This window comes from Phyllobates terribilis, unplaced genomic scaffold (assembly GCF_046119375.1).
Source record: "Phyllobates terribilis strain yellow unplaced genomic scaffold, ASM4611937v1 Scaffold_11__3_contigs__length_659146591, whole genome shotgun sequence".
Taxonomy (NCBI): domain Eukaryota; kingdom Metazoa; phylum Chordata; class Amphibia; order Anura; family Dendrobatidae; genus Phyllobates; species Phyllobates terribilis.
In genome coordinates this window covers 591,272,298-591,297,180 of record NW_027362771.1, presented here as the reverse complement: position 1 = coordinate 591,297,180, position 24,883 = coordinate 591,272,298, and positions in this window count along the sequence as shown.

Genomic DNA, 24,883 nt, shown 5'->3' with positions numbered 1-24,883 from the left:
CAGAGACTCTCGCTTGCTCACCTGGGAGCACACATCCTCCATCTGCCTTGCTAGCCTACCTGGAGGTTCAGCCATCACAGGTCGTACCTACCCCTTACCTAGAGACTGCCCCGGTCACTTGCCGTGACCTCCAGCCCGTTCTTCCAGAGACTGCCCTGATCACTTGCCGTGACCTTCTGCCCGTACACCCAGAGACTGTCCCGGTCACCTGCTGTGACTGCCTGCCTGGTCGCCACCCGCTCCCTTACAAGGACCGCTCCCTTGTATAGTAGCCCAGAGGTTCCGCCTCCCAGACCCGTTACAGTATGTGTATCACCACAGGTGGTATGCAGTTCTTTTGTAGCTGGACTTGGGTGTTCAGGTTTAGTTCCACTATCATCAATTGTTGTTTTCTTTGTATGGTCACTTTTAGTATGCAGCATATTTGTAGTGTCAGTCCAATGTTGAGGTTTTGTCAGAATATCATAGGTTGTAGTTTTCCTTGGTTTGCTACTTGTAGTTCTCAGTCCTTTTGTAGCAGGACTTGGCTGTTGAGGTTTTGTCCATTTATCAACGATTGTAGTTTTCTTTGTATGTTCACTTGTAGTATACAGTATTTTTGAAGTGTCAGTCCAATGTTGATGTTTTGTCCGAATATCATAGGTTGTAGTTTTCCTTGGTTTGCTACTTGTAGTTTTCAGTCCTTTTGTAGAGGGACTTGGGTGTTGAGGTTTTGTCCGTTTATCAATGATTGTAGTTTTCTTTGTATGGTCACTTGTAGTATGCAGTATTTTTGTAGTGTCAGTTTTGTGTTGAGGTTTTGTTGGAATATCATAGGTTGTGGTTTTCCTTAATTTGCTACTTGTAGTTCTCAGTCCTTTTGTAGTGGGACTTGGGTGTGGAGGTTTTGTCCGTTTATCAATGATTGTAGCTTTCTTTGTATGGTCACTTATAGTATGCAGTATTTTTGTAGTGTCAGTTTTGTGTTGAGGTTTTGTCCAAATATCATAGGTTGTACTTTTCCTTGGTTTGCTATTTGTAGTTCTCAGTTCTTTTGAAGTGGGACTTGGGTGTTCAGGTTTTGTCCGTTTATCAAGAATTGTACTTTTCTTTGTATGGTCACTTGTAGTATACAGTATTTTTGTAGTGTCAGTTTTGTTTTGAGGTTTTGTCCAAATATCATAGGTTGTAGTTTTTCTTGATTTGCTACTTGTAGTTCTCAGTCCTTTTGTAGTGGGACTTCGGTGATGAGGTTTTGTCCGTTTATCAACGATTGTAGTTTCCTTTGTATGGTCACGTGTATTATGCAGTATTTTTGTAGTGTCAGTTTTGTGCTGAGTTTTTGTCCAAATATCATAGGTTGTAGTTTTCCTTGATTTGCTACTTGTAGTTCTCAGTACTTTTGTAGTGGGACTTGGGTGTTGGGGGTTTGTCCGTTTATCAATGATTGTAGTTTTCTTTGTATGGTCACTTTTAGTATACAGTATTTTTGTAGTGTCCGTCCAATGTTGAGGTTTTGTCCGAATATTAGAGGTTGTAGTTTTCCTTGGTTTGTTACTTGTAGTTCTAAGTTCTTTTGTAGTGGTAAATGGGTGTTCAGGTTTTGTACGTTTATCAATGATTGTAGTTTTCTTTGTATGGCCATTTGTAGTATATAGTATTTTTGTAGTGTCAGTTTTGTGTTGAGGTTTTGTCCAAATATCATAGGTTGTGGTTTTCCTTGGTTTGCTACTTGTTGTTCTCAGTCCTTTTGAAGTGGGACTTGGGTGTTCAGGTTTTGTATGTTCATCAAGAATTGTAGTTTTCTTTTTATGGTCACTTGTAGTATACAGTATTTTTGTAGTGTCAGTCCAATGGTGAGGTTTTGTCCGTTTTTCAATGATTGTAGTTTTCTTTGTATGTTCACTTGTAGTATGCAGTATTTTTGCAGTGTCAGTCCAATGTTGAAGTTTTGTCCGAATATCATAGGTTGTAGTTTTCCTTGGTTTGCTACTTCTAGTTCTCAGTCCTTTTGAAGTGGAACTTGGGTGTTGAGGTTTTGTCCGTTTATCAACGATTGTACTTTTCTTTGTATGGTCACTTGTAGTATGCAGTATTTTTGTAATGTCAGTTTTGTGTTGAGGTTTTGTCAGAATATCATAGGTTGTAGTTTTTCTTGATTTGCTACTTGTAGTTTTCAGTCCTTTTGTAGCTGGACTTGAGTGTTCAGGTTTTGTCCTTTCATCAAGAATTGTAGTTTTCTTTGTATGGTCACTTGTAGTATACAGTATTTTTGTAGTGTCAGTTTTGTGTTGAGGTTTTGTCCAAATATCATAGGTTGTAGTTTTCCTTGATTTGCTACTTGTAGTTCTCAGTCCTTTTGTAGTGGGAATAGGGTGTACAGGTTTTGTCAGTTTATCAATGATTGTAGTTTTCTTTGTATGTTCACTTGTAGAATGCAGTATTTTTGTAGTGTCAGTCCAATGTTGAGGTTTTGTCCGACTATCATAGGTTGTAGTTTTCCTTGGTTTGCTACTTGTAGTTTTCAGTCCTTTTGTAGTGGGACTTGGGTGTTCAGGTTTTGTCAGTTTATCAATGATTGTAGTTTTCTTTGTATGGTCACTTGTAGTATGCAGTATTTTTGTAGTGTCAGTCCAATGTTGAGGTTTTGTCCGAATATCATAGGTTGTAGTTTTCCTTGATTTGCTACTTGTAGCTCTCAGACCTTTTGTAGTGGGACTTGGGTGATGAGGTTTTGTCCTTTTATCAACGATTGTAGTTTTCTTTGTATGGTCACTTGTAGTATGCAGTATTTTTGTAATGTCAGTTTTGTGTTGAGGTTTTGTTGGAATATCATAGGTTGTGGTTTTCCTTAATTTGCTACTTGTAGTTCTCAGTCCTTTTGTAGTGGGACTTGGGTGTGGAGGTTTTGTCCGTTTATCAATGATTGTAGCTTTCTTTGTATGGTCACTTATAGTATGCAGTATTTTTGTAGTGTCAGTTTTGTGTTGAGGTTTTGTCCAAATATCATAGGTTGTACTTTTCCTTGGTTTGCTATTTGTAGTTCTCAGTTCTTTTGAAGTGGGACTTGGGTGTTCAGGTTTTGTCCGTTTATCAAGAATTGTACTTTTCTTTGTATGGTCACTTGTAGTATACAGTATTTTTGTAGTGTCAGTTTTGTTTTGAGGTTTTGTCCAAATATCATAGGTTGTAGTTTTTCTTGATTTGCTACTTGTAGTTCTCAGTCCTTTTGTAGTGGGACTTCGGTGATGAGGTTTTGTCCGTTTATCAACGATTGTAGTTTCCTTTGTATGGTCACGTGTATTATGCAGTATTTTTGTAGTGTCAGTTTTGTGCTGAGTTTTTGTCCAAATATCATAGGTTGTAGTTTTCCTTGATTTGCTACTTGTAGTTCTCAGTACTTTTGTAGTGGGACTTGGGTGTTGGGGGTTTGTCCGTTTATCAATGATTGTAGTTTTCTTTGTATGGTCACTTTTAGTATGCAGTATTTTTGTAGTGTCCGTCCAATGTTGAGGTTTTGTCCGAATATTAGAGGTTGTAGTTTTCCTTGGTTTGTTACTTGTAGTTCTAAGTTCTTTTGTAGTGGTAAATGGGTGTTCAGGTTTTGTACGTTTATCAATGATTGTAGTTTTCTTTGTATGGCCATTTGTAGTATATAGTATTTTTGTAGTGTCAGTTTTGTGTTGAGGTTTTGTCCAAATATCATAGGTTGTGGTTTTCCTTGGTTTGCTACTTGTTGTTCTCAGTCCTTTTGAAGTGGGACTTGGGTGTTCAGGTTTTGTATGTTCATCAAGAATTGTAGTTTTCTTTTTATGGTCACTTGTAGTATACAGTATTTTTGTAGTGTCAGTCCAATGGTGAGGTTTTGTCCGTTTTTCAATGATTGTAGTTTTCTTTGTATGTTCACTTGTAGTATGCAGTATATTTGTAGTGTCAGTCCAATGTTGAAGTTTTGTCCGAATATCATAGGTTGTAGTTTTCCTTGGTTTGCTACTTCTAGTTCTCAGTCCTTTTGAAGTGGGACTTGGGTGTTGAGGTTTTGTCCGTTTATCAACGATTGTACTTTTCTTTGTATGGTCACTTGTAGTATGCAGTATTTTTGTAATGTCAGTTTTGTGTTGAGGTTTTGTCAGAATATCATAGGTTGTAGTTTTTCTTGATTTGCTACTTGTAGTTTTCAGTCCTTTTGTAGCTGGACTTGAGTGTTCAGGTTTTGTCCTTTCATCAAGAATTGTAGTTTTCTTTGTATGGTCACTTGTAGTATACAGTATTTTTGTAGTGTCAGTTTTGTGTTGAGGTTTTGTCCAAATATCATAGGTTGTAGTTTTCCTTGATTTGCTACTTGTAGTTCTCAGTCCTTTTGTAGTGGGAATAGGGTGTACAGGTTTTGTCAGTTTATCAATGATTGTAGTTTTCTTTGTATGTTCACTTGTAGAATGCAGTATTTTTGTAGTGTCAGTCCAATGTTGAGGTTTTGTCCGACTATCATAGGTTGTAGTTTTCCTTGGTTTGCTACTTGTAGTTTTCAGTCCTTTTGTAGTGGGACTTGGGTGTTCAGGTTTTGTCAGTTTATCAATGATTGTAGTTTTCTTTGTATGGTCACTTGTAGTATGCAGTATTTTTGTAGTGTCAGTCCAATGTTGAGGTTTTGTCCGAATATCATAGGTTGTAGTTTTCCTTGATTTGCTACTTGTAGCTCTCAGACCTTTTGTAGTGGGACTTGGGTGATGAGGTTTTGTCCTTTTATCAACGATTGTAGTTTTCTTTGTATGGTCACTTGTAGTATGCAGTATTTTTGTAATGTCAGTTTTGTGTTGAGGTTTTGTCAGAATATCATAGGTTGTAGTTTTTCTTGATTTGCTACTTGTAGTTTTAGTCCTTTTGTAGCTGGACTTGAGTGTTCAGGTTTTGTCCTTTCATCAAGAATTGTAGTTTTCTTTGTATGGTCACTTGTAGTATACAGTATTTTTGTAGTGTCAGTTTTGTGTTGAGGTTTTGTCCAAATATCATAGGTTGTAGTTTTCCTTGATTTGCTACTTGTAGTTCTCAGTCCTTTTGTAGTGGGAATAGGGTGTACAGGTTTTGTCAGTTTATCAATGATTGTAGTTTTCTTTGTATGTTCACTTGTAGAATGCAGTATTTTTGTAGTGTCAGTCCAATGTTGAGGTTTTGTCCGACTATCATAGGTTGTAGTTTTCCTTGGTTTGCTACTTGTAGTTTTCAGTCCTTTTGTAGTGGGACTTGGGTGTTCAGGTTTTGTCAGTTTATCAATGATTGTAGTTTTCTTTGTATGGTCACTTGTAGTATGCAGTATTTTTGTAGTGTCAGTCCAATGTTGAGGTTTTGTCCGAATATCATAGGTTGTAGTTTTCCTTGATTTGCTACTTGTAGCTCTCAGACCTTTTGTAGTGGGACTTGGGTGATGAGGTTTTGTCCTTTTATCAACGATTGTAGTTTTCTTTGTATGGTCACTTGTAGTATGCAGTATTTTTGTAGTGTCAGTTTTGTTTTGAGGTTTTGTCCAAATATCATAGGTTGTAGTTTTCCTTGATTTGCTACTTGTAGTTCTCAGTACTTTTGTAGTGGGACTTGGGTGTTCAGGTTTTGTCCGTTTATCAATGATTGTAGTTTTCTTTGCATGGTCACTTGTAGTATACAGTATTTTTGTAGTGTCAGTCCAATGTTGAGGTTTTGTCCGTTTTTCAATGATTGTAGTTTTCTTTGTATGTTTACTAGTAGTATGCAGTATTTTTGTAGTGTCAGTCCAATGTCGAGGTTTTGTCCGAATATTATAGGTTGTAGTTTTCCTTGATTTGCTACTTGTAGTTCTCAGTACTTTTGTAGTGGGACTTGGGTGTTGGGGTTTTGTCCGTTTATCAATGATTGTAGTTTTCTTTGTATGGTCACTTTTAGTATGCAGTATTTTTGTAGTGTCAGTGCAATGTTGAGGTTTTGTCCAAGTATCATAGGTTGTAGTTTTCCTTGATTTGCTACTTGTAGTTCTCAGTACTTTTGTAGTGGGACTTGGGTGTTGGGGTTTTGTCCGTTTATCAATGATTGTAGTTTTCTTTGTATGGTCACTTGTAGTATGCAGTATTTTTGTAGTGTCAGTACAATGTTGAGGTTTTGTCCGAATATCATAGGTTGTAGTTTTCCTTGATTTGCTACTTGTAGCTCTCAGACCTTTTGTAGTGGGACTTGGGTGATGAGGTTTTGTCCTTTTATCAACGATTGTAGTTTTCTTTGTATGGTCACTTGTAGTATGCAGTATTTTTGTAGTGTCAGTTTTGTGTTAAGGTTTGGTCCAAATATCATAGGTTGTGGTTTCCCTTGGTTTGCTACTTGTAGTTCTCAGTCCTTTTGAAGTGGGACTTGGGTGTTCAGGTTTTGTCCGTTTATCAAGAATAGTAGTTTTCTTTGTATGGTCACTTGTAGTATGCAGTATTTTTGTAGTGTCAGTTTTGTTTTGAGGTTTTGTCCAAGTATCATAGGTTGTAGTTTTCCTTGATTTGCTACTTGTAGTTCTCAGTACTTTTGTAGTGGGACTTGGGTGTTGGAGTTTTGTCCGTTTATGAATGATTGTAGTTTTCTTTGTATGGTCACTTTTAGTATGCAGTATTTTTGTAGTGTCAGTCCAATGTTGAGGTTTTGTCCAAATATCATAGGTTGTAGTTTTCCTTGATTTGCTACTTGTAGTTCTCAGTACTTTTGTAGTGGGACTTGGGTGTTCAGGTTTTGTCCGTTTATCAATGATTGTAGTTTTCTTTGTATGGTCACTTGTAGTATACAATATTTTTGTAGTGTCAGTCCAATGTTGAGGTTTTGTCCGTTTTTCAATGATTGTAGTTTTCTTTGTATGTTCACTTGTAGTATGCAGTATTTTTGAAGTGTCAGTCCAATGTCGAGGTTTTGTCCGAATATCATAGGTTGTAGTTTTCCTTGATTTGCTACTTGTAGTTCTCAGTACTTTTGTAGTGGGACTTGGGTGTTGGGGTTTTCTCTGTTTATCAATGATTGTAGTTTTCTTTGTATGATCACTTTTAGTATGCAGTATTTTTGTAGTGTCAGTCCAATGTTGAGGTTTTGTCCAAATATCATAGGTTGCAGTTTTCCTTGATTTGCTACTTGTAGTTCTCAGTACTTTTGTAGAGGGACTTGGGTGTTGGGGTTTTGTCCGTTTATCAATGATTGTAGTTTTCTTTCTTTGGTCACTTTTAGTATACAGTATTTTTGTAGTGTCAGTCCAATGTTGAGGTTTTATCCGAATATTAGAGTTTGTAGTTTTCCTTGGTTTGTTACTTGTAGTTCTAAGTTCTTTTGTAGTGGTAAATGGGTGTTCAGGTTTTGTCCGTTTATCAATGATTGTAGTTTTCTTTGTATGGCCATTTGTAGTATATAGTATTTTTGTAGTGTCAGTTTTGTGTTGAGGTTTTGTCCAAATATCATAGGTTGTGGTTTTCGTTGGTTTCCTACTTGTTGTTCTCACTCCTTTTGAAGTGGGACTTGACTGTTGAGGTTTTGTCCGTTTATCAATGATTGTACTTTTCTTTATATGGTCACTTGTAGTATGCAGTAATTTTGTAATGTCAGTTTTGTGTTGAGGTTTTGTTGGACTAGCATAGGTTGTAGTTTTCCTTGGTTTGCTACTTGTAGTTCTCAGTCCTTTTGTAGTGGGAATTGGGTGTACAGGTTTTGTCCGTTTATCAATGATTGTAGTTTTCTTTGTATGGTCACTTGTAGTATGCAGTATTTTTGTAGTGTCAGTTGTGTGTTGAGTTTTTGTCCAAATATCATAGGTTGTAGTTTTCCTTGATTTAATACTTGTAGTTCTAAGTTCTTCTGTAGTGATAAATGGGTGTTCAGGTTTTGTACGTTTATCAATGATTGTAGTTTTATTTGTATGGCCATTTGTGGTATATAGTATTTTTGTAGTGTCAGTTTTGTGTTGAGGTTTTGTCCAAATATCATAGGTTGTGGTTTTCCTTGGTTTGCTACTTGTAGTTCTCAGTCCTTTTGTAGTGGGACTTGGGTGTTCAGGTTTTGTACGTTCATCAAGAATTGTAGTTTTCTTTTTATGGTCACCTGTAGTATACAGTATTTTTGTAGTGTCAGTCCAATGTTGAGGTTTTGTCCGTTTTTCAATGATTGTAGTTTTCTTTGTATGGTCACTTGTAGTATGCAGTATTTTTGTAGTGTCAGTCCAATGTCGAGGTTTTGTCCGAATATCATAGGTTGTAGTTTTCCTTGGTTTGCTACTTGTAGTTCTCAGTCCTTTTGTAGTGGGACTTGGGTGTTGAGGTTTGGTCCGTTTATCAACGATTGTAGTTTTCTTTGTATGGTCACTTTTAGTATGCAGTATTTTTGTAATGTCAGTTTTGTGTTGAGGTTTTGTCGGAATATCATAGGTTGTAGTTTTTCTTGATTTGCTACTTGAAGTTTTCAGTCCTTTTGTAGCTGGACTTGAGTGTTCAGGTTTTGTCCTTTTATCAAGAATTGCAGTTTTCTTTGTATGGTCGCTTGTAGTATGCAGTATTTTTGTAGTGTCAGTTTTGTGTTGAAGTTTTGTCCGAATATCATAGGTTGTAGTTTTCCTTGGTTTGCTACTTGTAGCTCTCAGTCCTTTTGTAGTGGGACTTGGGTGATGAGGTTTTGTCCGTTTATCAACGATTGTAGTTTTCTTTGTATGGTCACTTGTAGTATACAGTATTTTTGTAGTGTCAGTTTTGCGTTGAGTTTTTGTCCTAATATCATAGGTTGTAGTTTTACTTGATTTGCTACTTGTAGCTCTCAGTCCTTTTGTAGTGGTAAATGGGTGTTCAGGTTTTGTACGTTTATCAATGATTGTAGTTGTCTTTGTATGGTCACTTGTAGTATGCAGTATTTCTGTAGTGTCAGTTTTGTGTTGGGGTTTTGTTGGAATATCATAGGTTGTGGTTTTCCTTGGTTTGCTACTTGTAGTTCCCAGTCCTTTTGAAGTGGGACTTGGGTGTTGGGGTTTTGTCCGTTTATCAACGGTTGTAGTTTTCTTTGTATGGTCACTTGTAGTATATAGTATTTTTGTAGTGTCAGTTTTGTGTTGAGGTTTTGTCGGAATATAATAGGTTGTATTTTTCCTTGGTTTGCTACTTGTAGTTCTCAGTCCTTTTGTAGAGGTACTTGGGTGTTCAGGTTTTGTCCATTTATCAAGAATTGTAGTTTTCTTTGTATGGTCACTTGTAGTATACAGTATTTTTGTAGTGTCAGTTTTGTGTGGAGGTTTTGTCCAAATATCATAGGTTGTAGTTTTCCTTGATTTGCTACTTGTAGTTCTCAGTCCTTTTGTAGAGGGACTTGGGTGTTCAGGTTTTGTCTGTTTATCAATGATTGTAGTTTTCTTTGTATGGTCACTTGTAGAATGCAGTATTTTTGTAGTGTCAGTCCAATGTTGAGGTTTTGTCCGAATATCATAGGTTGTAGTTTTCCTTGGTTTGCTACTTGTAGTTCTCAGTCCTTTTGTAGAGGGACTTGGGTGTTCAGGTTTTGTCCGTTTATCAAGAATTGTAGTTTTCTTTGTATGGTCACTTGTAGCATGCAGTATTTTTGTAGTGTCAGTTTTATGTTGAGGTTTTGTCCAAATATCATAGGTTGTGGTTTTCCTTCGTTTACTACATGTAGTTCTCAGTCCTTTTGAAGTGGGACTTGGGTTTTGACGTTTTGTCTGTTTATCAACGATTGTACTTTTCTTTGTATGATCACTTGTAGTATACAGTATTTTTGTAGTGTCAGTTTTGTGTTGAGGTTTTGTTGGAATACCATAGGTTGTGGTTTTCCTTGATTTGCTACTTGTAGTTTTAAGTCCTTTTGTAGAGGGACTTGGATGTTCAGGTTTTGTCCGTTTATCAAGAATTGTCGTTTTCTTTGTATGTTCACTTGTAGTATGCAGTATTTTTGTAGTGTCAGTCCAATGTTGAGGTTTTGTTCAAATATCATAGGTTGTGGCTTTCCTTGATTTGCTACTTGTAGTTCTCAGTCCTTTTGTAGTGGGACTTGGGTGTTGGGGTTTTGTCCGTTTATCAACGGTTGTAGTTTTCTTTGTATGGTCACTTGTAGTTTATAGTATTTTTGTAGTGTCAGTTTTGTGTTGAGGTTTTGTCGGAATATAATAGGTTGTAGTTTTCCTTGGTTTGCTACTTGTAGTTCTCAGTCCTTTTGTAGAGGTACTTGGGTGTTCAGGTTTTGTCCATTTATCAAGAATTGTAGTTTTCTTTGTATGGTCACTTGTAGTATACAGTATTTTTGTAGTGTCAGTTTTGTGTGGAGGTTTTGTCCAAATATCATAGGTTGTAGTTTTCCTTGATTTGCTACTTGTAGTTCTCAGTCCTTTTGTAGAGGGACTTGGGTGTTCAGGTTTTGTCCGTTTATCAATGATTGTAGTTTTCTTTGTATGGTCACTTGTAGAATGCAGTATTTTTGTAGTGTCAGTTTTATGTTGAGGTTTTGTCCAAATATCATAGGTTGTGGTTTTCCTTCGTTTACTACATGTAGTTCTCAGTCCTTTTGAAGTGGGACTTGGGTTTTGACGTTTTGTCTGTTTATCAACGATTGTACTTTTCTTTGTATGATCACTTGTAGTATACAGTATTTTTGTAGCGTCAGTTTTGTGTTGAGGCTTTGTCAGAATATCATAGGTTGTAGTTTTCCTTGATTTGCTACTTGTAGTTTTAAGTCCTTTTGTAGAGGTACTTGGGTGTTCAGGTTTTGTACGTTTATCAATGATTGTAGTTTTCTTTGTATGGTCACTTGTAGTATACAGTATTTTTGTAGTGTCAGTTTTGTGTTAAGGTTTTGTTCAAATATCATAGGTTCTGGGCTCCGTTGCTCAGGAAAGACATATTGGAGCTAGAGGGGGTACAAAGTAGGGCGACTAAGGTAATAAAGGGAATGGAGGGCCTAGAATACCCAGAGAGGTTGTCAAAATTAGGCCTATTTACGTTGGAAAAGAGAAGGCTTAGGGGAGACCTCATAAACATGTATAAATACATCAGGGGGCAGTACAGAGATCTCTCCCATGACCTGTTTATACCAAGGATGGTGACAAAGACGAGGGGGCACACTATGCATCTGGAGGAAAGGAGGTTCCTGCACCAGCATAGAAGGGGATTCTTTACGGTCAGAGCCGTGAGACTCTGGAACTCTCTGGGAGAGGAAGTGGTGATGTCCAACTCACTTAATGAGTTCAAGAGAGGCCTGGACGTCTTTCTTGAGAACAATAAAATTACATCTTATGCTTAGTTAATTAATCCAGGGATTTAATCTGACTGCCAGATTGGTGTCGGGAAGTGAATTTTTCCTCAATAATGTAAATTGGCCTCTACCGCATGGTTTTTTTTGCCTTCCCCTGGATCAAAGCTGCGGAATAGCTGCAGTGCACAAGAAATAGGCTGAACTGGATGGACGCTTGTCTTTTTTCGGCCTTATAAACTATGTAACTATGTAACTATGTAAGGTTGTAGTTTTTCTTGATTTGCTACTTATAGTTCGCAGTCCTTTTGAAGTGGGACTTGGGGGTTCAGGTTTTGTCCGTTTATCAACGATTGTAGTTTTCTTTGTATGGTCACTTGTAGTATGCATTACTTTTCTAGTGTCAGTCACGTGTTGAGGTTTTGTCCTAGTATTATTGATTGTAGTTTTCTTGGTATGGTTACTTGGCGTATGTATTACTTTTGACGTGTCAGTCAGGTGACTGTCAGAATTCGTTGTTTTACTTGTTAGACTGCTTGTAATATCTGTCACTATTGGTTTATCAGTGCCTTTACCTGTAATGTAAGTATCTTTTGGCACAGTGGTTTGACTATCTGGATTTTTACTTATTGTTTGACTGGTTAGAAATATTTTTGGACTTAGTGTATGACTAACTGTGTTATCCTGAGTTCTAATTGTTCTAAATGTATCAGTTATAAGACTTTTTGAATGATCTCTTCTATTAGAAACTTTTGTTGGTTGGGTGGTAGTAAGTATTGTAGGAGGTTCACAGTCAGTTGGGTCCTCCGTTAGCTCTTCACATTCGCTGGTACTGTTTTGAGCTGTTGAACAGTCCATGACTGAAATCATGGTTATGCATTCTGTTGTTTGTTCTGTCATTTCATCACATTCCGGCTTTTCATCCAGGATGTCTTTACAAATTATCATTTCAGAACTTCTTCCTGAATTCGGCATGCCTGAAATTAAAAAATATCACCTTTATTTAGTATAAAGTCTGTTATTACAAACGTAGAAGTACGCGAGTCCTTCCTAGTGAGGAGAATATCTACTGAACTTCAAATTCGGCAGTTGTCTTGATTTTAAACAGAAAATTTGATTTGCCTTGAATTTATTTCATGCAAATTGATAATGCCGTTTTATTAAAAAAAGACCACAGAGCATGCAAAAATTAATCTGAAAAAATTCTAAAAAAAAATGCTTACCTATCTTTTCACCTGTCACCCTGCCTCAGTTCTTTATTAAGGCCTACATGAAACTCCCTTTGGTCTCTTCTTAACTTCTCCACAGTACACAACATCCTCATTCTCCATCTTTGCTCCCTACTGGGGCTTTCTGTTTTGAGTAGACCATTAATGTCACATTGCATACTGTCACGACTCACTTTGGGTGAAACAAGTCATTATGTCACGATATTCATTATGATGAGAGAGACGTACTCAGTGCCAGAAACCCCATTGCAGAGTAACAAAGTTGTCTACTGTGGAGAAAAGGTGTCAAGTGCTGTGGAGAAGTAAAGAAGAGGCCACAAGGAGATGTGCAAAGGACAAGGAGAGGGCCTAGGTGGTGGGACAGCTGAACCTCGAGGTGAGTATTATTTATTTTTCCCCATTTTTCCTGACCCTCTGCAAATCAGGAAAATTGAATCACCAACAAAAATCAGACTTGGAAGAGTCGAAATGTTTAGTAAATTTCAAGATGAACTCAATATTCCTTGAACTGATTCACTTATGTGTAGTCCTTATTGTACCTCCTTAACATACCAATATTTTTTTCTGCTGGACTTCTTAGGATCTTGATGAGATAAAATGAAGACATGTAGGCCCAAGGAAAAACGTTCTTTACCCGGACACATGGTGTCATCCAGACACACGTGCTGGACACAGACAGATGCAATCTACCATCCAGGAGTCAGGAAAAGATGGGTGAATCTCAACTATTAAGCTAATTATGGACAAATGGACAATTACTCTAACTATTTAACTATTGTATGTACCTTCTGCAATTATTCTTTTTAATGGACAATTCAAGAATAAATCGATACATTTTTTTATAAGAATATCGTGATATAGAAGTCCTTGATAGAAAATATACAGAAAGAAGTATTTTTTTACACCCAGAAGTTAAATAGGGCAGACCCATCACTCAGTACATGGAGACGTGTGGACACATACCTTTCCACCATGTTATTGAAACGCTGCCTCCTGCTAATATGAACTGTATCAGATAGTGGTGCTGGATGTTGATGCATGCTGAATAAAGTTTTCAACATTTTGGCCTTCCTAACCCTCCTTTCCGAGGTGGTGCTGGTGTCGCTGCTGCGTTGGCGAATTTCGCCTTTGCCTTGTGCTTCCACTGAGCCACTGCTGTCAGGTGGCAACGCTGTCAGTAGTGCGTCCAACAGCATGCGCTTGTATTCCCACATTTTGTATTTCCTCTCCAGTAAGTAAGTAAGGAAGGTACGTTGTCCTTGGAGCGGGAATCCAGCAGGGTGGCCAGCCAGTAATCAGCACTGGTAACAATCCGGGCAACTCGGCGGTCGTTACACAGGCACAGTAGCATGTATTGTCTCATGTGTGCCAGGTTGACCAGAGGCAATGGCAAGCTATCCTCTGTGGGAGGTTTATTGTCTATGTCCTCTGCATCACCCCAGCCACGCTCCAGTGCCCTTGAGCTGCTTTGAGTGCCACCATGCTGTGAAGACTTATGCGGGGGGCATAAGTCTTTGAGGCGTGTTTGAGGCGTGTGCCAGGGTTGTCGCCGTCTATGCTGAATTGTTCTTTGTGTAGGAGGTGCGGCTTCATCCAGGGCGCATAGCATTATTTCGTTATAATTAGAGTTGAGCGTGCACTAAAATGCGCGGGTGCTCGAAGCTCGGGCCGAGCTCGCCGTGATACTCGGGTGCACGAACCGAGCAACGAGCCCGATGTTAGTCTATGGGAGACCCGAGCATTTTTGCGGCGGCACCCCCAGCAGTCTGTAGAAAGCCTAAAAAGTGCCCAAAACGATAGTGACAGTGCTCAAACTACATGGGGACAGCATGGGCATCGCCCCAGGAAGCATTTCTGACCCCCAGGTCACTGCTGTCAACAACGTGGTCAGAGGTATTAAGCCACTTTTACGGGGTCACAAGAAAACGTTCAAAAACGAAACTGAAAGTGCTTTCCTGTGAAATATGTTAAGGAACTTCCTTTCCAGGGTAAAGACTTGTTTATAACGTAAAATAAATAACTAAAAACAAAAATACTCCTCCACACCGTGGGCTATGTTGACAAGTAGCATTTTTATGCGTTTTTGCACTTCTGTATTGCTTTCAACCGTGACAAAAGCATTCACCGGGAAATGTCATTTTAACATTTTACAACCTTATCTGGCCATGTGCTGTGTGACACATGCATACAGTGCTGAAAAGACATGGGAACAGCATGGGGAAGACCCCTGGAAGCATCTCTGACATCCAGGTCACTGCCTAAAAGTGTGCCCATCACAAGTGATCCTTGCCGCATCAGAAGATGCAGACTTGCAACTATCCCCGTGCAAGTTCTACTCCCAGAGCAGTGTTCAATTGTACCTCCCCCATTCCTTGCAATGCAAGCGCAAGTATGCAGCCTGCCACCCACCCACCCCCAGGCTGCAATAGCATACTGCTAGCTTGCTTAGGCATGTGGAGGCAGACGCCGGCCACCATGTCATGGCTGCGTCGGTGGCTTGGTATCCATACTCAGTCCCCAGCCGCCCGTCGGCCGGGTGTCCACACATGGTCCCCAGCCGCCTGGGGGCGGCCGGGTGTACATAAACGGTCCCCAGCCACCCCTATTTCTCCGCTGAACTTCCCCCACACTTTTATTAGCCTGGCCTGCTTTAGGGCAGCATTGGACGAGCCCACCAGAGAACCAGACTCCTCCGGTGGGCCCTGGCTTCTCCATCAGGGGAGTTGAGAGTGCCAAGGGGAGGAGCATGATGATGATAGAAGTTAGCATCTGCTTTGTTTTCTTGGAATGCAAGCGTTAGTGTGCAGCCTGCCACCCACCCACCCCCTGGCTGCAATACCATACTGCTAGCTTGCTTGCACTGCAAATTGGGCCTTTTAGGCATGTGGAGGTGGAATCTGGCCACCACATCATGGCTGCGTCGGCGGCCTGGTATCCATACTCAGTCCCCAGCCGCCCGGCGGCCAGGTGTCCACGCTCGGTCCCCAGCCGCCAGGGGGCGGCCGGGTGTCCATACTCGGTCCCCAGCTGCCTGGGAGCAGCCGGGTGTCCATAAACGGTCCCCAGCCACCCCTATTTGTCTTGTCAACTTCCCCCCACACACTTTTCTTAGCCCGGCCTGCTTTAGGGCAGCATTGGAAGAGACAATCAGAGAATCAGACTCCTCCGGTGGGCCCTGGCTTCTCCATCAGGGGAGTTGAGAGTGCCAAGGTGAGGAGCATGATGATGATAGAAGTTAGCATCTGCTTTGTTTTCTTGGAATGCAAGCGTAAGTGTGCAACCTGCCACACACCCACCCCCAGGCTGCAATACCATACTGCTAGCTTGCTTGCACTTCAAATTGGGCCTTTTAGGCATGTGGAGGCGGAATCTGGACCCACGTCATGGCTGCGTCGGCGGCCTGGTATCCATACTCAGTATCCAGCCGCCCGGCGGCCGGGTGTCCACGCTCAGTCTCCAGCCGCCCCTATTTGAAGGACAGCCTAACCACAAACACGTGGACAAGTGAATGTGGCCAGGGATGGTCCATCTCATGCCTTCACACTTGATTAATATTCTTGAAGCCGGGACACAGTTGGACACTGGGATGCAACACGTCCTCCAGACATAGAAGATTGCGGGTCCTGGGTCAATCAAGCTTCAACACAAAGTTCAAAAGGTAGACAGCAGCAGTGGTCAGCCTCCTACACAACGAGTAAATTATTCATGATCATGAGGCCATCCATCTCCTTAGCTTTCTGTTCCTTGGAATGCAAGTGCATGTATGTAGTAGCGGCTAGGCCTGAGGTGGTCAGCGTTTTGGAGCATATCCTACCTCATCCGAGGATTGCTGGATGTTTTCCTGCTACTATCCCAGTTTTATGACTGCCGTTAAAACAAGCTTCAGGTGATGAATGATGGATGAGGTGGTGGCAAAGGAGAACGAGCAGGAGGAACAGGGACCATTCACATCAATATCAGGCCAGTCAACCACACATGTCTTGTAGGATATGTTTCTGTACCAAAAGGAGCAGTTCGGTTACACAGTTATGGGGCATAAAGTGAGTGCAATGCCTACCAAAAATTTCGAGGCACTCCAATGCCCCTTGGAAGTGACATGGAGGTCAGAGGGCCTTAACTAAACCGTTTTTTCCATTTATAGCAACTGGGTCACCTGTGCACTGTTGGCCTAATCAGTGAATGGAAGGCTTTACAAAACTTATAAGGAACTTCAATGGCCCTTGAAACAGACGTGGATTACAGCATACTAAAAACCTTCTACCCATTATTGGGGAGTGGGTCTCCCTTAGTGTTCGCCTATGCATTGAAAAGCAAAAGCTGACTAAAATTAGGAGGAAATGCAATGACCGTTGGAAGAGTCATGGAGGTTAGAGTTAATTAAAAACAACATTTCATTGCCCTTTGGAAGAGCTGTGGAGTTCAGAATGGTTTAACAAGACGGTTTTAATGCCCCTTGGAAGAGACGTGGAGGTCACAGTAGCTTAACAAGACGGTTTTAATGCCCCTTGGTAAAGTGGCGGAGGTCACAGTAGCTTAACAAGACGGTTTTAATGGCCCTTGGAAAAGTGGTAGAGGTCACAGTAGCTTAACAAGACGGTTTTAATGCCCCTCGGAAGAGACGTGGAGGTCCCAGAGCTTAACAAGATGGTTTTAATGCCCCTTGGAAAAGTGGTGGAGGCCACAGTAGCTTAACAAGACGGTTTTATTGCCCCTTGGAAAAGTGGTGGAGGTCACTGTAGCTTAGCAAGACGGTTTTAATGCCCCTTGGAAAAGTGGTGGAGGTCCCAGTAGCTTAACAAGACGGTTTTAATGCCCCTTACAAGAACCATACAGTACAGCATATTACAAACATTATTCCCATTATTGGGGAGTGGGTCTCCCATAGTCTTTGCCTATGCCTTCCAAACAAAATCTGCCAAAAATTAGGATGGAGGAACTTGCAATGACCCTTACAAGAGCCATGCAGTACAGCATATTACAAACATTATTCCCATTATTGGGGAGTGCGTCTCCCATAGTCTTTGCCTATGCCTTCCAAGCAAAAGCTGCCAAAAATTAGGACGGAGGAATTTGCAATGCCCCTTACAAGAGCCATGCAGTACAGCATATTACAAACATTATTCCCATTATTGGGGAGTGGGTCTCCCATAGTCTTTGCCTATGCCTTCCAAGCAAAAGCTGCCAAAAATTAGGATGGAGGAACTTACAATGCCCCTTACAAGAGCCATGCAGTACAGCCCAAACATTATTTCCATTATTGGGGAGTGAGTCTCCCATAGTCTTTGCCTATGCCTTCCAAGCAAAAGATGGCAAAAATTAGGACGGAGGAACTTGCAATAATGGCAACACGGACCACTGTCACCCTGGTGGTATAGTGGTGGTGGAGGCTGAGGATAATGAGAAGAACATAAAACAGCTGAAATGAGGAAGCATATACCCATGTGTGGGTGTGAAGCGGTGCATGGGAATACACCTCCCGAAATAACACAGTGGATTTGACTTTATGTTACTCTGCTGTCATTTGTTGGTGATGAGAAGTCTGGCCCAATCCAGCCCTTGTTCATTTTGATAAGGGTCAGCTTGTCAGCATTGTCAGTTGACAGGCGAGTGCACTTATCAGTTATAATTCCCCCAGCGGCACTAAAAACACGCTCCGATAACACCGATAGCGGCAGGGCAGGCCAGGACCTCCAAGGCGTACAGAGCGAGATCATTCCAAGTGTCCAGCTTGGATACCCAATAATTAAAAGGCACAGAGGAATCACGGACGATGCTGGTACGGTCGGCAAGGTACTCCCTCACCATCTTTTGAAACTTTCCACTCCTTGTGAGAGTACCCCGCGCCTCAGGGTCTGTCCGAAGGGAGGGTCTGAGAAAACTGTCCCAGAACGTTGACAGTGTTCCCCTGCCTCTGCTGGATTGGAGTTGCGTCTCTCTCGCATGTACACCTTGGTTGGGCAACGAACTGTGACCTCTGCCGCTAGCGTGTTCAGTTGGGAATTTTTTTAAGAGTTCTGCAGCAAGGGCCTTCTGGTACTGCCCCATTTTTCTAGACCTCTCCACCTCAGGAATAAGAGAGTGAAAGTTCTCCTTGTAGCGGGGGGTCTAAAAGTGTCACCAACCAGTAATGACTGTCACCCAACATTTTGACAACGCGAGGGTCACGGTTAAGGCAGCGTAGCATAAAGTCAGCCATGTGTGCCAGACTGGTAACGGGCAAGACTTCCGTGTCCTCACCAAGATGACAACTAACCATGCTCTCCTCCTCCTCCTCCTCCCCCCCCCTGTCCTCAGGCCACCCACGCTGAACCAACGGTATGACAGTTGTACAGGTACTACCGTCTACAGCGCATGATACAAGCTCCTGTTCTTCCTCCTCCTCCTCCTCTCCCTCATTGTCCCCCAATGCACGTTGGGATGAGATGAGGCTGGGCTGTGTGTAATCGACCGCTATGGCTTCTTGATCCATCTCATAAAACTCTAGCTGCAATGCCTCCTCTTTAATTCTCTGCAGAGAGCGTTGCAAAAGACAGACAAGTGGAATGCTGACGCTAATGATGGCGTCATCGCCACTCAACATCTTGGTGGACTCCTCAAAGTTTGTCAAGATGGTACATATGTCAGACATCCAGGTCCACTCCTGAGGTCTTATGTGTGGAGTCTGACCTGAATATCAACGGCCTTGTTGCAGCTGGTAGTCCACAACTGCTCTCTTCTGCTCACAAATCCTTTGCAACATGTGGAGGGTAGAGTTCCAACGTGTGGGGACATCACACACCAGTCGGTGTGATGGAAGCTGCAAACGCTGCTGCAACACAGCAAGGGCGGCGGAAGCTGTAGCCGACTTGCGAAAATGAGCTGACAGGCGGCGTACTTTGACGAGCAGATCTGGCAACTCGGGGTACGATTTAAGAAACCGCTGAACCACGAGGTTAAGCACATGAGCCAGGCATGGTATGTGTGTGATCTCGCCTCGCCTCAGAGCCGCCACCAGGTTATGGCCATTGTCACACACGACAATGCCTGGATGTAGACACAGCGGTCTCAGCCACAGATCTGCCTGCTCTTTCACAGCTGTCCACAACTCACAAGCAGTGTAAGGTTTATCACCTAAGCTTATGAGTTTCAGCACAGCCTGTTGCCGCTTGGCGGAGGCAGTACTGCAGTGCTTCCAGTTTGTAACTGATGTGGTGATATCTGAGATGGAGGCTGAACATGAGGAGGAGGAGGAGTATGAGGCGCAGGAGCTGTACACTGTGGGGGCAACTCTGACTGACATAGGGCCCGCAATCCTCGGTGTGGGGAGGATGTGTTCCGTGCCAAGGTCCGACTGGGTCCCGGCTTCCACTATGTTTACCCAGTGCGCCGTTAGGGAGATGTACCATCCCTGGCCACAAGCACTTGTCCACGTGTCCGTTGTCAGGTGGACTCTCCCAGTAGCTGCGTTGTTGAGGGCACGGCAAATGTTTTGGGACATGTGCTTGTGTAGTGCGGGGATGGCACACCGGGCAAAATAGTGTCGGCTGGGGATCGAGTACCGAGGGACGGCCACCGCCATAAGGTTGCGGAAGGATTCCGTCTCCACCAGCCTAAAAGGCAGCATTTCCAATGCAAGCAGTCGTGAAATGTGCGAATTTAGGACTGTGGCCTGTGGGGCTTTAGCTGCGAATTTCCACTTTCGTTCAAAAGTCTGGGATATGGACAATTGAACGTTGCGGTGGGATGTGGACGTGGACATTGATGCTGTTTCTTGAGAAACTGCCATAACAAGTGAAGACTGAGAGGAGGGGGCATCTTTGCATGCAGTATGGACAGGGGATTGCGTTGCACACACAACAGGGGGTAATATTGCATGCACAACAGCGGAAGAAGCAGTGGTGACACCCGCTGACACTGGTCGTGGACCCTGGGTTTCGCCCCACAAAGTCGGGTGCTTTGCTGCCATGTGCCTGATCATGCTGGTGGTGGTCAGGCTGGTAGTTTTGTCACCCCTGCTGAAGCTGGCATGGCAGGTGGTACAAATGGCCTTTTTGGGGTTATCAGCAGAGTCTTTAAAAAAAATTCCAGACTCTGGAAGACCTACAGGTTGAACTGGCAACGTCCCTCGTGTTGGTGTTACAGGGAACTGTTGCCTGCCTTCTGTGTGCCGCCACCACACTGCTTCTTCCTGCCTGTTGGGGTACTCTGCCTCCCTCACCCTGTTGGCTGCTGGCCTCGCTCTGCATGTCCTCCTGCCACGTTGGGTCAGTTACTAGATCATCCACCACCTCCTCCTCTTCCACTTGCGCACCACGATCCTCCTCCTCACTTCCTGGCAATTGTGTCTCGTCATCGTCCACCTTTTGTGACAAATTGCCAGAGTCGACTTCCTGTGGCCGTGGCTGTTCAAATAATTGGGCATCGCTACATGGGATCTCCTCTTCCACCACTTCAAGTGGAGCAAGCGAGGGGTACAAATCTGGAAATGGACCAGTGAACAGCTCTTCAGAGTGTCCAAGTGTGGGATCAGTTGCTGTCTGACGACACTCGGCATGGTCGGAGGAAGAAGCATCAGGGTGAGGAGGAGTATGCGGTTGAGACTCACGGCTACTAAGATTTGACAGTGTGGAAGACAGACCGGAGGTAGTGGTGCCCAGGAAACTGGAAGTATTATCTGCTATCCAATTAATAACCTGTTCACACTGATCAGTTCGCAATACTGGTGTTGTTCTGTGCTTCCCTAGTAATTCGGTCAGGAAGTGGGAGCGAGAAGATGTGGCTGTTGGTTGTGGCACATTTTCACCTTGGCCACGGCCCCGTCCTCTGCACTCACCATCACCAGAACGTCCAGTTCCACGTCCCTTGCCACGCGCCTTGCCCATTGTAAAGGAAGTAAAATAGCTTACACTCGCACTATCAATGGAAAATGGGTAATAAAAAGTAGATTAGAACCGTGGAAGAGGAAAACCACCGTTCTATTTCTCTGGCCTACACCCGACTCTTTTAAACAATCTGAACAATCAGGGAGAAACTATTACTGTTTTTCTTTACGGAAAAAATACCAAAAGCTGGATAATAGAGATTTTTTAATGTGGGACGGCAAAACCACAGTTATAATTTACTGGTGTATACCAGACTCTTTTAAACTGATATATTGGTGTCTAAACAATCAGGAGACACTTTTGCTGTTTTCTTTACGGCAAAAAATGCCAAAAGCAGGATAATACAGATATTTGACCCGTGGAACTGCAAAACCACAGTTCTATTTCTCTGGCCTACACCAGACTATTTTCAACAGATATATTTGTGTCTGACCAACCAGGTAGACACTATTACAGGTTTTTTTTATGGCAAAAAATGCCAAAAGCAGGATAATAGAGATTTTTTACCGTGGAACAGCAAAACCACAGTTATAATTTACTGGTGTATACCAGACTTTTTTAAATATATATATTTGCGGCTGAACAGTGAGCGACACACTCAAACTGTTTTTTTTAGATACAAATGGCCCAAAAGTGGATAATACAGAGGTTTGAACCATGGATCTGCAAAACCACACTTCTGTTTCTCTGGCCTACACCAGACTATTTTCAACAGATATATTTGTGTCTGAACTGTCACAGACACATTTTTTTTTTTTTTTTGTGGGGGGGACACCAAAAGGTTATTAAGACAGGTATTTGTACAGTGTGAAGGAGGAAAAAAAAAAGAGGATTTAGATGAAATAAAAAGGATTTTTCCTGGCCCTCGAGACCTGGAGATAAGTCCAGTAATTTCAGCAACAGGAGCACACAGGACTGTAATGCAGCGTTTGCTGGTATAACCACTGTGTCTCCTATGCAGCCTGCCTGCTTGCCTGCCTGATATCTGGGATGGATATTAGTCCTGAGAAGGACTGTTTGTTTGATCTGGCGGCCTTTACAGACCCTACACTAACTATTTCGCAGTATATATCTCTCCCTAAATCAGCAGCGCTGTCCCTACACTGTCTGATCCCAGCCATCTGTGTCCAAGATGGCGGCGCCCGGTTTTAAATACTCGAGGTGACGCTGTGCGGCCACCCAATCAATGTAATGCCCACAACCAACATGGCTGCGGCATTACAGTGACTGGCTGGCAATCCCTGCATGTTCATTGGCTCTGTAAAGAGCGCCAAACACGCAGGGCGGAGACCTGAGCTCCCGCCCAAGTAACCCGGAAATGCTTGGTGCTCGCCGAACATCCCGAGTAGCATGATGCTCGAGCGAGTACCGAGCAGTGTCGAGCATGTTCGCTCAACACTAGTTATAATGCTTCAATGCAGAGTTGGGACATGAGAGGGAGGAGATTGGGGCCAATGATGACTGCAACTTTTTCATAAATTTCTGGGTCTTAATGGTGCGTATATTTCTAGCATTTATGCATACTTTATCGAAGTGCCATAGTTTATCAAAGTGTCTCGGCAGTTAGATATGGCAGTTGGACAGGGCAGGAGACAGGTAAGACATGCAAGACAATTAAACAAACTTGCTTCCAGGTCATCTGTTTTGCAAATAGCATTCACCACTTGTATTTGTACCATTTATGTTCAGGCTGCTACAATCATCCAAATTCACCGTTCTCCCACAAATTCGGCACACTTCATCCATATTAACCCGTCTCTCCTCTCTTCTCCTATGTACAGTTGTCATGCTCTCTTCACAATGTTATACCACACAAATCCATTCATTCCCACCATACAACACCGAAAACGCTCTCACAAATCACTCAACCATCTGCTTACTCTCTGTATCTTCCTTCTCTTAGTCGCAGGTGATATTTCTCCTAATCCAGGACCCTCCAGAAATAATAACACTAACTCTTTCCCTGTTACATTCAGAAACCATGCTAATCTCATTAATATTCCCTTCATATCTTCTGTCTCATTCAACTGTGCCCTTTGGAATGCGCGCTCAGCATGTAATAAACTCTCTTATATCCATGACTTTTTCCTCTCTAATTCCCCAACCTTCTGGCTCTCACTGAAGCTGGGATTCAGCAGTCGGACACCACCGCCGTTGCAGCTCTCTCCTATGGTGGCCTACACTTCTCCTACTTTGAGACCTGACAACAGATCAGGAGGAGGTGTTGGTCTGCTTCTTTCAACAAAATGTACTTTTCAGGTTATCCCCCAGTACCCTCCCTTATCTTCCCTTCTTTTGAGGCCCACACAGTCAGACTCTACCGGCCCTTCTCCCTGCGAGTGGCGGTTGTCTATCGCCCTCTAGGTCCCTCCCATCAGTTCCTGGATCACTTTTCTGCCTGGCTTCCAAATTTTCTATCCTGCGACATCCCCACGATAATTATGGGAGATTTTAACATCCCAATTGGCGATTCTCTTTCGACATCTGCCGATCATCTTTTATCACTAACCTCCTCCTTTGGCCTTTCACAGCTTGCTAATTCTCTTGCACATGAAGACGGGAACACATTGGACCTGATCTTCTCCCGGCTTTGCTCAGTACATGACTTTACTAACTCTCCCCTTCCACTCTCTGACCATAATCTTCTTTCATTCTCTGTCAAGAACTGTGAGGCTACTCAAGACACCCCCACTTTCCACACTTATAGAAACATACGCGCCATTAACACCCAGAAATTTATGAAAAAGTTGCAATCATCATTGGCCCCAATCTCCTCCCTCTCGTGTCCCAACTCTGCATTGAAGCATTATAACGAAATAATGCTATGCGCCCTGGATGAAGCCGCACCTCCTACACAAAGAACAATTTGGCATAGAAGGTGACAACCCTGGCACACGCCTCAAACACGTCTTCTCCATCGGTGCTCCAGGTGCGCTGAAAGGCTGTGGAGAAAATCGAATCTGCCCGAAGATTTCCTCCATTATAAATTTATGCTGAAAACATATAACTCTGCGCTTCACCTCTCCAATCAAACCTACTTTAACAACCTCATCATCTCACTTTCCAATAATCCTAAACGACTCTTTGACACGTTTCATTCTCTCCTCAATCAAACAGCACAGGCCCTGATCACCGACCTCAGTGCTGACGATCTGGCCAATTATTTCAAAGAAAAAATTGACCATATCGGACATGAAATTTTCTCCCAATCCCCAAATGCTATGCATGCTCTCCCCCCCCCCACATTGTATCTTGCTCACTTTCTGACTTTGAGCCAGTCACGGAAGATGAAGTTATCAGGCTCCTTGCATCTTCTCGTCCTACCACTTGCACCAGTGACCCTATTCCCTCACATCTCCTTCAGTCCCTTTCTCCAGCTGTCACCACTCACCTAACTAAAATTTTCAACCTTTCCCTCTCATCTGGTATCTTTCCCTCTTCTTTTAAACACGCCAGCATACATCCATTACTTAAAAAACATCCCTTGACCAGAACTGCACGGCCAACTACAGACCTGTTTCCAATCTTCCCTTTATTTCTAAACTCCTGGAACACCTGGTCCATTCCCGTCTAATCCGCTATCTCTCAGACAAC